Raw genomic sequence first — 17,926 nt, 5'->3', positions numbered from 1 at the left:
GGATTTGAAAGAGAAAAACAAATGATCCACTGAATTTCATTCATTAAAATTTCTTTATAATATACTTTTGAAATAAAATCATTTCTAGAATCCTTCGGCCCAAGAAGAAAGAAAGTCAGCCTGTCCACCTTGCACGCTTACCACACCTAGACCCGCCATGTGCAGTTCACGCACTCCCCGGTTCAACCTTACATGAGACAATTTGCTGCACTACTCTCCTTACATCCTGCAGCAGCTCCAGAAACGTGTGCCCTTTCAGAAGAAAAGTGACATATGGAAGGAAACAAGTGTTTTGTTATTTTAGTTTATTCTGATCTAAGTATTAGGTAACATTTATCCAATGCTTACTGTGTGTGAAACATTGTACTGAGATCATTAATTGCTGTATCTCCCAACTTAGAAACTACTATCAAGTTAACTTTGTAAGTAATTACATTGAGGCACTTGGACTTGAAGTATGTGGTCCAAGATTACACAACTAGTGAAAACGCATCAGGTTCCAAAGCCAGGCAGTCTGCCACCTGCATGGCCCACACGCATGACTCAAAGAGGGCTAAATGGGACAGCCATTTAGCTCAAGCCCCCTTATTTTAATGATTTTGTGTTCAAATTTCATAGTGTCGAAAACACTAATATTTGATAAATACCTGTTGAATTCCCACCAACAGGTATATTATCATTTTTTACAGTCTGAGATTTGAAGAATTCAGTTTCCTTTAAAAAAACTAACAGAAAACCTATTTTCTCAATTAAATGGAAACATTTTTGTAAGACACTCAAATTCAATTTTCTTTTCCATTATATGGAAATGTAAATAATAAATAAATGGATAATTCACATATTTTTGGTAGCACTGTGTGGCCCAGACAAAATTTTAATCAAGTGGTATGAATACTATAATGTATTTTTACATCAATATATTTATCAAATAAGCCTTAATGGACAAATCATTTTAGATGGTAAAATGGTATGATCTCAAATAATAATGGTATAATGGTGTCCAGACCCCCAAAATGACAGTTGCTACCTGGACAATGATGATTCCTCTACATATTAAAAACAAGAGGAAAAAACTGTCCTTGTTGACAATGGCAGTACCACAATGCTAAGTGACTTTGGGGTAGAAAAAGGCATTTCCTAAGATAGAGGCCTACACTAATAACTGGCTGCTTTTGACTAAATGACAAACAACCCATTTTCTTATGATTGTTCAGAAGAACAGTGATCATGAATACTGCATTAATGTGGCCTGGAGAACATATTTCAGATTTGTTTTTTGATCATGGCACAACTGGATCAAAGGAAAATTGCCAATATCCTGCAAGAGAGACATTTTCAAATACTTTGATCTAATGATTCTGCTTATAGGAATGTATCCTCAGGAAATTAACAGACATATTTAACAGCTGTATGTTCAAGGATACTCATTTATAATAGGAATAATTTATCAAAGATATATATGAACATAGAAATGTTCATATACATAGATATATAGATATAGATATATTTCTGTATAGAAGTGGAATAAATAGCAGGAGTCCAGGAGACAAAACACTGAGGAAAAAAAATGGGCGGGTCAAAAAAGGCTTTTGCAACACTATTCAAGACGACTTGAGGGCTTTGCAGCCATGAAAAGGACCACGTTCATCTGGAGCCCAGGGACTGGACATGCAGAAAAAGAAAACAAACTGCTCAAACAAGTTCCTCTTAAGATCCCTGAAGCCCCAGTAAAGAGCTGGGAGAAACAATCATCTTCCCTTTAAACTCCATACCTTCTCCGCTCTGTGGTTACGATTCTAGATGTTTCCAGATCTATGGAGTATGTACAATCAAGCGCTGCTGGGTTAATTCCACCAATACACGTCCACAAGCACTCTACATGCTCCTCACTGACTCACCACTTTTCTCCCACTGAATACAGCTTACCTCCTACCCTCAGCTTTCACTGGTCAGTAGTTCCGTGCCTCCTGCCTCACAAACACTTCTCAGAGCCTTTTTCTCATCTCCACTACCACTGACGCTGCCGGAATGGAAATGCCCTTGCCACAGAGAAAGTATGTCACCTCCCTCAGAAAGTCTCTCCCTACCTTACCTCGGTCGCCTCTTGGCTATTCTCCATATTGTTGACCAGGTAATCTTTTGAAAAATCAAACGTGATCATAAAAACACCTAGTAAAAAATCCTACAATTTATTCAGGATAAAATCCAAAATCTGTGTTATAAGCCTTTTCAAAAGAACTGTAATACAATACTAGTAGACCAAACATGGGTGGGAGTCAAAATCAGCTATAAGTTGTCTAAAATTCTACAATCAAAATTTGGAAAGAAGTTAACCTCATTTTAGTATAGTATTATTTTTATTTTGGATTCCATATTACGAATGGAGACATTTGGAAGTGCTGAGCCTTCTGAACTGTCTGAATCCAACTCTGCTATTGTGAGGTGACATTTTCTATCTTAACAGCTTTCTCTCTCTCCACTCTGCAACCCTTTTCCTTCCTTTCTAAAGTACCTTCATATTATAGAACATACTGTGTTCTCTCATGCCTCTACAACTTTGTACTATTTTTTCACCTGAGCGAAATGATGGGTCTCTCCCTTCTTTTGGGAGAGTTACCTATTAACTCACTAAGCCCATTTCAGCTCTCACCTCTCCAGAAATGCCCCCGTGGCTCAGGCCTCAAACCACACACTACTGGAGGTACGCTCCCCACTCATTTTTCTGCCATACAGTCTCTACTAACCACAACGCCCAGTATTTGTCAAACTCTCTACTCAACATTAAATATACTTGTCCACTTAATTGAAAGAAGGATTTGATACGGTCCACTCCAAAACTCAGTGCAATGCCCACTTGGAGGAGCAGGTAGGAAAGCAGGATAGGAAGCCTCAGCATCAATGAGCTGCAGTGACTGAGGCAAAACCTGGTGTGCCATGGTACCACACCACATCAGTCATCTGCCCGGGAGCGTCCCTCAGTCTCCCTAAGCTTCTGAATAGCCTACCCTGTGTCTGTCAAGACGATAAAGACCCTTTACTCTGAAGTCTGTAATTCTTTCAGTTCATTAGTAGCCAGTAGTGTCTGTTCATGTAAAATGTACGACCAACTTTCCTACATTAACATAGAATGTAAGTCAGCAATTCTAATTTTTATGCAGAGCATCATAGATCCTATCTATATAAAATAATGTGATTTATTTGTTGATATTACCTGAAGACATAAATATTTCAAAAAACATATGGCTAGAAATCCAAGAAGCAGAAATGTCAACGAAAGCTGACTTTTCTCAAAAGAAAAAAACCCATAAATTTTATTCTCCTCAAATAATCAATTAGGAAGCTACCAGCATGATTACATTCAAAAAAAAATTCAACCAACAATAAACTTTCTGCATTCACAGAAAATATCAGTTTCAAATCAGCTCTAAATAATCTGTAGGAAACAGGCACAACATCTAAACTCTGTGAGTCTCACCCTGGCCAGGTAGCTCAGTTGGTTAGAGCAACATCCCCACACACCAACAGGTTTCAGGTTCAATCCCTGATCAGGGCACATACCCAGGTTGTGGGTTCAATCTCTGCATGATGTTTCTCTCTCACACCCATGTGTCTGTCCATCTGTCTCTCCCTCTCTCCCCTCTCCTCTCTCTCTAAAATCAATGAGAATATCCTCAGGTGAGGATTTAAAATAATTAAATAAATAAACGAACAAACAGACGAACTAAAGTCTGTGAGTCTCAGCTTCCTATTAAATGAATTTGCCTTTCACTGACATCCTTTTCCATATCCAAAATCTTGTAATTCAATAAAACACAAAGCCCTGTAATGCATACAAAGGAAAGGCATGGTTACCCAGAGGAACCAAGAAAACCTAGAACTTAACTATTATTTTCATTTTTAAGACAAAAATATTCTATAAGCAATTTTTTAATTAACATAATTTCTGATAAACTTAGAACTAAAACATTTAGTTATACTTTCAGTGAAATTGCATTTTTTCCAAATAAATATAGTTGTGTTAACCCTGTGCTAAAGCAAAATATTGTATCATCCTATTATTCTCGCCCTTCCCTCAACAGGAGTATTAGTGGGGTCACAGGAAGTTGGATTCCAGTTTCTGAGGAAAACATGTAAGTACCAAGTACTTTTTTGTACCAATTAGAGAAACAATCTCTATATAATTTAAATCCTTGCCTAAATGATATTTTGATAAACAATAAAGTATACTAACTCAAGCAATCCATTTTTTAGGTTCCTAGAAAATCAACGATTTTTTTTAAAAAAACCTAACCACGTTGTCTCTCTGAAAAGAGGAGTTCAAGTATATGTATATATACAAGCAGTCCTCACTACTAATGATTTGTGGAGTAAAGGGGTAAAAAATTGTCCATCGCTTTACTGTCAGTCTATATCTGAAAGCCTGAAAATAACATGCCAACTGAACATCAGAATGGAAAACAATACTGATTTCAAAGTATGCCAACAAAATAATGAGACAAAAATAGCCATGAAAAGTAGAATAATATACTCTTTTGCAATTGAAAAACACAGACTTTTTTTCCTTAGTACTCTTGCAACTTCTATGAGGGCTTAGGAGGAATAAAACCCTGGTTTTGAGATTTATTGAGTAAGCATGATATAATCTGACACGTAAGGACTGAAGTGATTGCGAGAGCTAAAACTCTAATCAGCTGACAATCTGTAGTTTTGCTAAACACTCAGGAAGGAATTGTTCCAAATTTTTCTTTCTTCATTTTTCCCCTCTTACTGATATAGATTTTGCACGTTTGGATTTGCTTGTAACAGATATTTAATTGATTTTGCATTTTGAAAAGGTCAGAGCTTGAAAGAAAACAATATGGATTTCAATAATGTAAGAAGGCCATTCAGTGTATTATCGTGTACTTCTAAATATTTTACCATGGAGGTTTTAATCATGTGCCATATTAAAACAAATGCCTTTAATTCAGTGAAGAAAACTTCAAAAAATGTACTTATTGATAGAAGTTACTACATGCCATAACCAAAAATCACTCTGGAATTATAACTTGAAGTTAAGTAACATGGAAAAATGTACATGTTACTTGCAAATTTCTTTTATCTCACACTTATTAAAAATGTGCCTTATTTACCCCCCTGAATTTAATGACTACTGAATATTACATTTGGATGGGAGGGAAAAGGCACTGCATCCATTTTAAATTTTTTTAACTTAGAAAGCTCTGGTGCAAAAAAAAAAATATGTGGAAAACATTAAATCAGGAATACCTTAGGATGTCTCACAGTTGGCAGCTGCCCATATAACATGGCTTGTGAGTCACTACGGGGCCTCCTGAACACCCTCTTCACTACCTGCCATTACAGTCCTGAAAGCCTTCCAGTCTTTAGAGATTATTATTGAGCCCATTGAAAGATAAAACATCTTAAGCCATTATCCCTAATTCACACATGGTTCAGAGCCGGCAACCACTTGAGAGCAAAGACTCATGGGGACAAATGGGCAAAAAAGTCAGTGAGAATGAGGACAAGGAACAGCCCAGAAAAAAATGGAGATAGGACAGCATCAAACATACATACGATGTAACTATTTTGCCACAAGGCCTGCGACCAGCTTGTAAAGTTGACTCCCAAAACCACGCACGGAATCAAAACTAAACCCAGCTCCCATTCTCAGGCTAATATTCGGCATGCTCTGACACAAATCCAATCAAATGTGGAATTGTTCTCAATTTCTATAATCTGTCATTTTAAGAATGTTATACTGTTATATGAATGGAATCATTTAGTATACCTTTGGGGATTTTTTTCCACTCAGTATAATTACCTGGAGATTCATTCAGGTTGTTGCGTATATCAGCAGTCTGGGTTTTTGTTGTTGCTGTTTTCTGAATATTCCATGGCTGTATCATGGTTTGTTTACACACTCACCCACTGAAGAATATCTGAGTTGCTTCCAGTTTGGGCTATTATGAAAAAAGCAGCAATAAACCTTTGGGTTCATGTATTATATAAACATGAGCCTTCATTCTTCTGGAGTAAGGACCCAGGAATGCAATTTACTGGGTTATATAGTAGTTAAACATTTAGTTTTTAAAGAAACCTTAAAGATTTTCTAGATGGTATAATTCTTTTTATAGATTGCTGAATTCTTTTTCCTAATGTGTTTTCTAAGAATTTTTATTCCTAACCTGATGAGGTATTTGGTGTATAATTTTACTTTCTTGCACTGTCTTTGCTTTCAGTATCAGGGTGATATTAACTTCACAAAATGAATTGGGAAGTGCTCCCTCCTTTCTTATTTTCTCAAAAAGATTGTGTAGAATTGGTGTTAATTCTTCTCCAAATTCTACAGAGAAACCATCTGGACTTGAAGATCTTTTTGTAAATTTTAAAATTACAAATTCAATATCCTTAAAAATTACAGAGCTATTCAAATTACTTCATATTGAATGAGTTATAGTAGTTTGTGCCTTTTGAGAAATTATTCTATCCTGTCAATTGTCAAACTTATATGAATAGAGTTGTTAGCGGCTTCTTTATTAGTATATTGATGACTGCAGGGTCTGTATTGATATCCCGTTTCATTGCTTGTATTGGCCATGTGCCAATACAAGCAAAAAAATTCCTTTTTTTTTTTTTTGTCAGTCTAGCTAGGAGCTTGTCAATTTTGTTAAACTTTTCAAAACACCAGCTCTTGGCTTCATTGTGTCTATTTTTTTCTGTTTTCAATTTCATTGATTTCTGTTCTTTATTGCTTATTTCCTTCTCTCTGTTTTGTGTTGACTTTGCTCTATTTTCCTAGGTTCTTAAAGTGGAAGTTTAGATAACTGATCTAAGACTTTCCCCTTTCCGAATGTACACGTTAAGTGCTAAACATTTCCCTCTAAGAAGTGCTCTCGGTGAATCCCACAAATGTTTTTATGATGTATTTTCATATTCATTCAATTCAGTGTATATTTTTAAAATTTCCATTGAGGCTTCTACTTTGATCCATGTATTATTTACATGTCTATTGTTTAGTTTTAAAGTGTTGAGATGTTTCAGTTATCTTTTTGTCACTAATTGCTAGTTTGTTCCATGTTGTTGAAAAACACACTCCGTAATAATTTAAATTCTGCTAAATTTGTTGATGTTTGTTTTGTGACCCATGACATAGTATGCTTTTGAACATGCTGCCTTGCCATTTGAAAAGAATGTATACAGATTTGTTTGCTGTTGAATGAAGTGTTCGTAAATGTCTATTAGATTCTGGTTACAAAATCTACAAACATTATCTTGCTCTCCTTAAACAATGAACGTGCATTAATTCAATGCAGGGGCTCTGTATCACTCCGTCACAGATATTTTTAAAAATTAATAGTATTGAACACATCTGAAACTTCCTAACTGTATTATCACATCACTGTATGTGTGCGAAGATTCTGATTCACACTTTTAGAGTGTTTTCTATATAGTAAGTAACGTGATCATCACACCCCATGCCCTCTGAAATTGTGCTGAGGATTAAACTAACGGAACTAATGCAAAACGTACATTGTAGACCCCTGGTTCACACTCTACACTGCAGAAATGTAGTTGCTATCTGAGTTAGTATAACAGAGTGGTCACATTTGAACTCTGGCTCTGACAATAACTAGTTTAGTGACCTGCACAAGTCTAGTAGTCTCCTAACTTAATCAACTTTAAAGTGGGAATAATGATACTACATACCTCAAAGCGTTGTGTGAAAATTAAAATATTTCATACATGTGAAGAACTTTGGGATCAGTGCCTGGCACCAAGTATATGTGTGATGTATGTTTGCTATAATTGTCTACCACCTATGATTTAAAAAAAGCAAGACTGTCAATAAAACTCAACATATCAATATCCTCTAATTTGACTTACATTTGACACTATTTTAAAGCTAAAAAGTAAATCAGCGAGGTAAATTAAACTAAAAAAGGTAAATGCAATGGCCTGATCATTTTTGGTATGTGAAAAATATTTCCTTTTCATAGGTTAAAGTACTCATCCCTCTGTTTTTTAACTGTCATGCTTTACAACTGGTGACCTAGCAAACACACTGTTAAATCTACCCAATCTAAATAACACATTTCACCTTTATTATTGCAACCCCCCATTAAATTACTTTAGAAAATTGTGAAATAGAGCAGTTTATCCTTGTAAAGAAAAACAAAATATATTTATAATCGATGAATAACAAAAGTCGAAAAGCACGGTCATCTTTTGGCAACTAGTTCAACATAATAGGAAAAGTTGAACATATTTTCTATACATATTATATGCTGTAAGACATGGAAAAGGTGGTGGAAGACAAACACCATATGATCTCACCTATAAGTGGAACCTAATCAACAAAACAAACAAGCAAGCAAAATATAACCACAGACATTGAAATAAAGAAAAATATGACCAGAGACAAAGGAATAAAGAACAAAGTAACCAGAGGGGAGGTGGGAGGGGATAATGGGGGAGAAGGGTAAAGGGTTGTCAAGGAACATATATAAACGACACATGGACAAAGCCAAAGGGGGGTAGGATGGAGGGTGGGAGGTGGGGATGGCTGGAGTGGGGGAGAGTAAGAGGGAGAAAACAGAGACAAAGTACTTGAACATCAATTTAAAAAGAAAAAAGACTTCTTTGTTTAATGAATAAAAATTATCTACAAGGCTCTCACTCTCCAGTGCTTTATTAATATATTTTCTCCCAATCTCAATATTTATAATAAATGACACTTGCATTAATATTATTTTCTGACAAAATCATAGTATGAAAAAAAAGTTAAAAAGAACTTTAAATTGCTCATATTTCCACACTGTTAATAAAGAAATGAATGCAAATATTTCTTGCGAATACAAGTCAGACAGCTCAGATTTTTCGGCTAAGAAAGTGCCTCTCGGTGTATCTCCTATAGACAGAAACATCATTCTAATTTGTATTGACCTAGAACACTTAGAGGAGCAAAGCTTCTCCCGCTTACTGATCCAACAATTAAGATAATCAGAATAAAGATCATTCATATCCATCTCAGAAAATAATTTCTTTACAAATTGACTTCTAATTTGGGGGAGAAATACCACCCCTTTGAAAACACTATGGTGAGTGCAGCTGGCACCCTCTTCTGTCAGATGCACCACATGCACCTGTATGTGTGTGTGCTGTCACTAATCAGGAAACTAAAGTAGGAATAATCAAGCAGCTGCTATACATAAGGCCTTGGGTTGGAAGAGAAAGCAAAAATTTTGCCTTTAGAGTTTACAGTCTAGCTAAATCGAAAACTGTATGTCATAACAACGAATCTTAAACTTTATGTATCTGTAAAGTACCTTTATTACAATTTTGGATGGCATACATAAAAGAAAATAAATGACTTAAAATAACACTAGTCATAAAAGGAAAAATCCTAAACAGTTGTTCCAATTGGATGCCTTAGCATATGTCCAGTAAATATGTGATCTTCCTTTGTTGTTGACTTGGTGTTTTAACACGCTGCTTGGGTGACAATGATTATAGGAGACCAGTATAAGAAATGATGAGCTGCATTAGTGAGCAATTATTCTACAAAAGAGGGATGCAAATTTGGTCTTGAAGGATAAACAGAATTTGGATAGGAGAGAAGGGATTTATGACATCTAGAGCATTATGGACAAAAACCTTGGGCTAAGAAAGCACAAGGCATATTTGAAGGCCAATGAAGTACACCTGGAACATTGGGGTGGTAAATTGGAGAAGCTGAATAGCTTACAAAAATGCCAAGCATAGAAACTAAATACAAATTTAATAGATTTAAAACACCAGGCTAAGATATTTCACATCTCCTCTACAGACAAGGACGTGTACTGGAAATGCTTTGTGCTAGCGGCCGCTTGATGAGGGGACGGTGAGAGGTCTAGTAGAGGTGTCCTGAGCGAATAAAGTATCGAAGGGCAGTGTACCATGAACTAGGCAGGAAGTGAGAGAGCTCCAAACAAGAATTATGAAAGGAAACAATAACTGGATCAGAAACAATATAGACGAAAAAGCACACAATATGTTGTGGCTTAAAGTATTAATATATAGGATATTTTTACTAAACTTCTTTATTAATATTTATTTTTCTAGCTTTATTGAGATGCAGTTAACAAATAAAATTGTGTATATTTAACGGTTGAAATGTGGTAATTATATATGGAATCTAAAAAGTCCTGAATTCATAAAAGCAGAGAGGATCTTTCTTGATTAAAAAAATAGTATTTTTTTAATACAAAAATATATTAATATTCCAAACCCCATCCACCGACCCACTCAATGCAATTTACATGAGCAGGGAGGCTGAGAATCAAGTGCTGCATTTTATTTGAATGGTCAGTTTCCTACCTTCTATATCACTTTTCCCCAGTCATATCCCCCTGACACACACACAAATAGAGCATTAGATGATGGGGAAAAAATGAAAATAGAAGCTTTGGAATTGCAAAGACCTGGGTTTGAATTCTACGTCTGCCACACCGTGATATCAGAAGTTAAAACCTCTGGCATTCAGCTATTTCAATTGCGGAACTGAAATAGCAATACTTGCCTTAAAGCATAATGATAATTTAAATTCTGCTCTCTGAAATGATTGTCATAACACAGTCAATATGTGTTGAATTAGTTTCTTATTTAAAACTATACATTTGTTGCTTATAAAACTCAGAATTTTTTATCTCTAGATAAAATATTACTTTTACTTTCATAAATTTAAATGTTTTTTCTTATTTTTAACTTCTCTTTGGTTTAACAGTTTTGGAACAGTATAAATTACATCCCCTGGCAAATGTTTCCTCAACTTAATGGTTTATGTACTTGATAATCAATCTCCTCATTAAGAAATTCTACTGATATTATTATGACGGCAAGTAAAATCATAAAAATTGTTCGTGAATGTTACATAATGTTAAACTAAATGCCTTACCTAACTTTCCTTTAGAAGTCTTTGAAACAGGCAGGTAGAGTACATTTGTATACAAACATAATTTTAAATTGAAAACATAATGATTAACATAGAAAAAAACCCTATTAATTGGCACACTGTTGACAGATGTTAGTTACCTAATATATGTAGAAGAAAAAGATTATTTGAACGGTATATGTTTTACTTTTGGCACAAGAAACTGTGACATTTCAATGCAGCAATGGCTGAAATATGTTGTTTCTAAGAATAAATCTGCTAAAGTTAACTTTGATAATCATGAGGCATTTCTACCTCACTCACCAAAAAATTCCAAATTTGGTTTTTCTGATTACCCTCTCCAGGGCTATCATGAAGTCTGTACTTCTTAGCAGAAATCTAAGTGCTCCACTGATAAAACCTTAAATTCAAATAAACCCACACTTTATTTCTGAGGAGATAATATCACTACTCCTTTTGGTGACTCAGAGCTAGAAGAACAAGGTGATCTTAATCAAGCAAACAAGTAGACCTGAAATAATTCAAAGAAATGTATTTGGTATTTCAAGAACTTAAGGAAAAAGTTTTGTTAGAGTTGAAAAACTGTTATGTGTCATAGGAATTCAACCAATATAATTCATTGATTTTTCTAATCATGGAGGATGAATAATAATTTACTTCTGATTATGCATTGTATAGCACCTTTTATAATCCATCTAAGTGATGAGTGTAGTATTTCTCAAAGAAGAAAAAATAGATCCATTATTTTAATAAACCTTAGACATTTATTTATTTGTATACTAAAAAGGCATGTTTTGTCTTCTTATTTAAGCATGTTAAAGGCCTTATAAATACAATCATATGGCATTCATAAGCTGACTATGTCTATTAAAATTTACCTTTCCAAAGAATCTGAAACCCTTATATTGAAATTTTTAAAGGCAATAATTAGGACTATTGATTGCATAACCTGAGGAAAACACATCAATAGCATCATTCTAAATCTATAAACATTTGGCTATTTTTTGCCATTATTAAAAGAGCAATTATTGATTTTGAGAAGATCAACTAACTGTAATATGTTCTGATCTATTCTAATAATACTATACTAATGAATTAAAATAAAATTTAGAAGTTACTTATATATGTTTGTCTATTAAGTTAGGTTATCATCACAAAAAATACCTTATTAAAAGAGGAGACATTAAAACTTTGGGGAGAGGGAAAAATGAAGCAAAAGGAAAATATACCAATGGATAAAGACAGAAGTTAAGGGTAAATCATTAGACTTGGAAACAAACTACATGTTCATCACCAAACAAATGTTATCAACTACATGGTACGTTCATAAGAGATTTGCACAATAAACCAGACTATATAACAGTTAAAATGAATGAACTAGAGGCATAGGTACCCTCACGAATTACAGTTTAAACAATACTTTATATTGTTTATGAATACATGTACATTTAATAAAAAATAAAACCTTGTTTAGCATGAAAAATATCAAATTGAGGATGGTAGTTTTTCTGAGGAGTGGGGGAAGGTAATGGAATGAAAAAGTACATAGGATGTTTGGCCTGGACCCACAATGATAATGTCCTAAAGCAAATCAGGCTGCATATTTAGATTGGACAAGATTGGATGGAGTGTTCACTATGTTATTCTTTTCCTACTTGTAATAGTACCCATTTTAAAATGTTTTTTTAAATAATTGGTCTTAAAGACTATAATTAGCATAAGCAAGCAATAGCACTGTAAAGGAGTACCTCAGTTGTACTGAAATGCCTGAGGAGCCCAAAATATACACATTTTCAGAACCACAATCCTGTCCTCAAAAATACGTTCTCAATGTATTTCCACCTGGATATATGCCACAAATGATGTTCACGTTCATGTTTCATGTACATTCCAGAAACTATTTGTGGTGAAATAAAGCATTAAGTAATTCACCACTGCCACCTCATCAGAAAGGGAGAGAAATAATCCTTCCCTCACTAGAAATGATGGGGAACAAATTTAGTGCCGTATCTGCTGCTTTAGTTAATCTCTATTTTTACTCACACAACAAACTTATCAGAAAACATGCCCATTGAAATGAGGAGGTAAGTCTAGAGGAAACTTCAATACGCACTAATTTATTTGTTTACAAGTTATTTACAAATAGTAGTCTTCTATAATCTGGAGACTGCCATCTCATGACACCTGTTTCTGGCTCTCTCCACTTAGCATCAGAATTGGGCATTCTCTACCATTCAGAGCCTTACATATGCCATTCCTTCTGCCTGCATTGCCCTTCGTGCCCCATACGCCACGTACTTCTCACTTTAGTGGTTTCAGCTAAAACGATCCAGCTTCAAAGAGGCCTTCAGGGCACCACGCTGTTTTAGTAGTACTCATTCATTTACTGATATTGCCCCTCTCCCACACATTGGCACTGGAATACCAAGTGGACATCTATTTCATTCACGAAGGGAGAGTTAGAACCTGATACATCTGGCATATCATGAGGGCCCAACAGAAGTAGTCTGATTAAATTTGAAACTCATCTTTTTAACTTGCTTCACAATTAATTACAAATCGCTGTGTGGTGGGAATTTTATCATAAAATATTTGTAATTTACTTCTTTTGTTACTATTTTTTTCTGAAGAATTATAGAACTAGTAATAGTTCAGTGAGTGGGCAAAGTGCTTAGAACACCACCCAAAATAAAAGAAGCATGATAAAAATCTTTGGCCAGAAAAACCATTAGAGGCCATCTATTTATTCCCTCGTCTAGTAGTCATCCTTATTTTTCAAGGGAAAAAAAACTATTCACACACAAATCATTGTTATTTTCCAGTAATTATGAGATATACAATTATGAGTCTGCCAACTGTCTTAATATATCTATATTTAACTTAGAAAAGGAAAATTTACTTAGAAAAGAAAGTTGGAATCTTAATTGACAACTCTGCCAACATAATAAATGTTTCATTTCAATGTTCTTTTCTGCTTATCAAATTGTCATAGAAGAAAATAGTCGCTGGAATTTTAAATTAATCTTAATTATGCTATCATATAAAAGTCTAGAAAGCCTAAATCAAAAAACATCAAGCAACATCAAATGCAAGGACTCCTTCCTCACCATCATTATTTATTATGAAGTCACAAAACACTTGCATTATATTAATGCTTCCTGGGTATTCCCAAAGAGAAATCCCATATTCTCTAAATAAGGATATTTGCGCCCTGGCTGGTGTGGCTCAGTGGTTGAGTGCCAGCCTGAGAACCAAAGGGTCACCAGTTTGATTCCCAATCAGGGCACACACCTGGGTTTCAGGCCAGGTCCCCAGTGGGGTTGCAGGAGAGACAACCACATGTTGATATTTCTTTCCCTCTCTTTCTCCTTCCTTTCCCCTCCCTATAAAAATAAATAAAATCTTTAAAAAACAATAAGGATATTTGCCTATATCTAGTAAAAATGGAATTATGAATTCTGTAATATCAATGTGCTTAAATTAAGAACTGATGAATGCCACAGACTCATCTAAAACATTGTGCCCTTTGCAAAAGATTACTTTTTAAAGTTAGAAATCATTTCCTTTATTAAGTGGCACATTTAGAGCCTGTTGACTTCAAAGCCATTTCTTTACTCAAACACAAATTCTAAGGAAACATTGCAATAATACAGGAAACCTTAAAAAGAAACAACACTGTGTTATTTCAATTTACTGTCTGGAAATACCTTAAGGCACTATGAGTTTTAAGAAGATAAAAGAAAAACATAAAATAATAAGAATTATTGTTCGATTACATGTGTGTATGTGTCCTAGAAGTGTATGTGTACATTTGGTTACACAAGTAAATTCAAAAGACTTATTTGGTCTTACATCTTATTGTTTTAAGAGAAAATATCTTCCTTAGGATGAATAGAAAAATAAATTCTTTCATCAATTTTAATAACATAAATGAATATTTCATTTTGTTTTCTTGTATATATTCAATGAACCAGATTCTTCACAAGATATAAATACCACACAAACTCTATCAAAAATTCTACCTAATGTAGCTTTCAATTATAGTGATAACACCGCTAATAAGCTACCCATACAAAATCATACCATGGCTAAAAAACTGTCACCTGGCTACAGAAGCTACCAAATACTTAAAATTAATATTTTCATACCCAAGTAAAAGAACCTGGTTTTAATTATTTGAAAAATGCATCTACATTTTTTCCAAATTCAGAATTGGAGAGTCTCAAGTATATAATATTGCAGTATTAATTCTTATAATTTCTAGATTGTTTATCACCTTAATATTTTACTATACTCTAGTCTTTCTATTAATGTAATATCAAGAAAAGAAATGATATAACTAATGACATAGGTCAAAATACAGACCTGGCCAAAGCCTTCTAGGTCTTGGTCATGGCACTCAACTTCTCAGTAATATGAAAACATTTGAGAGATACTCAATAAATATCTGTCAGTTGAATAAATAAAGAATGATCAAATGAATCATCAAGAAACAGAATTCAAGATCTTTAGCAGCAGTTCCTAATCACTCCCACTGTAGCAGCAATCTTACCAGTATAAAACTTCATGTTTACCTATAAAGTTCCAGCAAAAACAGAAGTTTAAATTAAGCGAACGTATGCTGAGAAGCAAGTATAGGATATGTTCTATGGTATGAGAATAATACAGACAAGATTAAAGTTTTTATGTTTAAGTAACCCACGATCTAAAACTATTTGAAATCAAAAGCTCAATTACCAAAATTGTACTGATACTCAAATCCTGACAGTTATATCTCTGCCTAATATCTATCAGGAAACCCTCCACTTTCATAGCCTGACCCACATAAACATACACTCCAGTCACAAAGTCTGACCGCTATGGCCATGACAGCTTAAGAAAATAAAGATCTGGATTCGAGTTCCTACACAGTAGGTATGTATATATTTGCAGTCCAATTTCTTGACTTTTGTGAACCTCAGTTTCTCCACCTGAAAATTTCATAGGAATAGTATGAGTGTGAAATTAGAAACAATTTTTTTTTTACAAAAAGGAAAATATCAAGAATCTTTTAGGCTATGTTTCACAAAGAGTGGGCTGAGACAACCTGGAAAGCTGCAGTGGACTCCCAGGGGCACTGAGCGTATCTGAATTTTCTAGAAAATCAAAGCAACATTCATTGTGCACCACACAAACTGCTACTATTCTATTTTTTGGACCTAATTTCTTTTTTTAAAAATCAACTTCATTTTGCCTAGGGATACTGTGAAAAAATTAATGAGAATTAAGGGTGTTAGGAACCCAGCAAGTTTAGAATGCTCTGTTTTGGACTAATGATTTCCTGCCAGCTTCCTTCCTGGTTAGACAAAGCCATACCTACAGTATCTGCTTCTTTGTCTTTGCTGAAATTGTTCCTTAGAAATCAAGAAATACCCTTTCCTGCACATTCAATTTTTAAAGCTGAATTAATAGTAGGGTCCTTGCTGACAAGGAACAACACCTAATTCTGATAAACAGGCAGAAAAAGGAAGAATGTTTGGTGGAATGTGATATAGTTCTCAAAATCAGCAGAAAATTGCAGAAATAGTCTGAACAAAGAGGAAACTGGGAAACTGGGCAACAGAAGGAGAGTCAAATTAGAAGCTCCAGGTAAGAATGCTGCTGTAGCACTGTTGCCATCACAACCCAGCTGGCGGGAGTGTCTGACCTCCACCACCAAGGGCAAATGTAAATTCTACACTGCCACATCTTAGCATTTCTTAAGGTGCTAAGTCCCTTGAGAGGGTCCCTTTAGACCAACCTTTGCTGGCATGCAGTAGGGAGGAGGGGCCATCTGCCTTTCCCCATATGTAGCATGAGGTAATGTTGTGTCTCCTACCAAAATTACCCTATGAAAATTATCATCAACTAGAATGATGCTCAGATCATGGAAAAGCAAAACACAAGCAAATGTTCATCACAAAAGCCCTGCCTACCTTCACAGACAAGTCAAATTCCACTTTAGTGAAGAGAATACTTTAATTCGCTCATCAAGCCCCTCATTTCCTTATTTTTATGACCACATATTTTTGGACTCTTAAGTATAGTAATTACCACTTTCTAACTTTTATTAGATATTTTTATAGGTTTTCTTATTTTATTGGGTTATGAGTTTTGTGAGGGCAGATGTTATGCCATTCCTCTTCTCTAAAACTTTCCAAAGCATTTAAAATTTTAATTAAATTTTATATAAAACAATAAAATATCCAGGAAGAAAAGAAAAATATTGGTGTGTCTTTTCTCATGGCTATTCAATTTTAACACACTATAACAAATTTAACTAGGTCAATATTTCTAGAAGCATGTTTCAAATAATACACACAAATCCCTAGACACATTCATGAAAACAAATATGAGAAAGGTATGAACAGCCCTTTGCTGGAGGTTTTTCCATGCACATTAACCACATTCCAAATTTTGGATATTCTCAGCTGTAAGACAAAAAATATTTAACTCAGTTTAGCCAAGATGATCTAACATATCAAACATATATGCATATCAGTAGTGTGACTGATCATTTTTACCCAACTTTCTAGAATCACTTAAACATTGTTAGACTGAGGATTTTTACTAGCTTTCACACTTGAAGTACTACATAATAAGCTAATAAATATAGATAATATTTGAAGACATGAAACAAATACAAACCCATTGAATTTTAAAAGAAGAAAAAGTTAATATATACATTGATTTAAGCTCTCTTCATCTTTGTCAATGTGATCTTTTTTTTTCTTTCTGCTCATACTCATATCTCTGTGTAGCCATATCCTGCTTCACTGTGGAATTCTGTGCACAACTTGAGTGAAGAAAGAACATCTAATATTAATTGTAGAATAATTTTATTTCTATTCAATCTAAATCAGTATTCCAGATTTTTCCTTTTAGATTTAGATCCACTCTGGGGTGCATATTAACTGCTATAGTTATGTTAGCCAATAGCCAATAACTATACCAAAGAAGAGTTATCAAAGATTA

At 34.4% G+C, this 17,926-nt stretch overlaps 1 protein-coding gene across 8 annotated transcripts in view; it reads right to left on the bottom strand.

Annotated features, from left to right (window-relative positions):
- The window catches only part of PCLO (piccolo presynaptic cytomatrix protein), a 353,234-nt gene that overhangs the window by 294,148 nt on the left and 41,160 nt on the right, over window positions 1–17,926 (bottom strand). The window lies entirely within an intron of this gene.

The sequence above is a fragment of the Desmodus rotundus genome, chromosome 6 (genome assembly GCF_022682495.2).
Source record: "Desmodus rotundus isolate HL8 chromosome 6, HLdesRot8A.1, whole genome shotgun sequence".
Classification (NCBI taxonomy): domain Eukaryota; kingdom Metazoa; phylum Chordata; class Mammalia; order Chiroptera; family Phyllostomidae; genus Desmodus; species Desmodus rotundus.
Note: the sequence above shows the minus strand (reverse complement) of the source record. Positions and strands in the feature narration are given on the sequence as shown.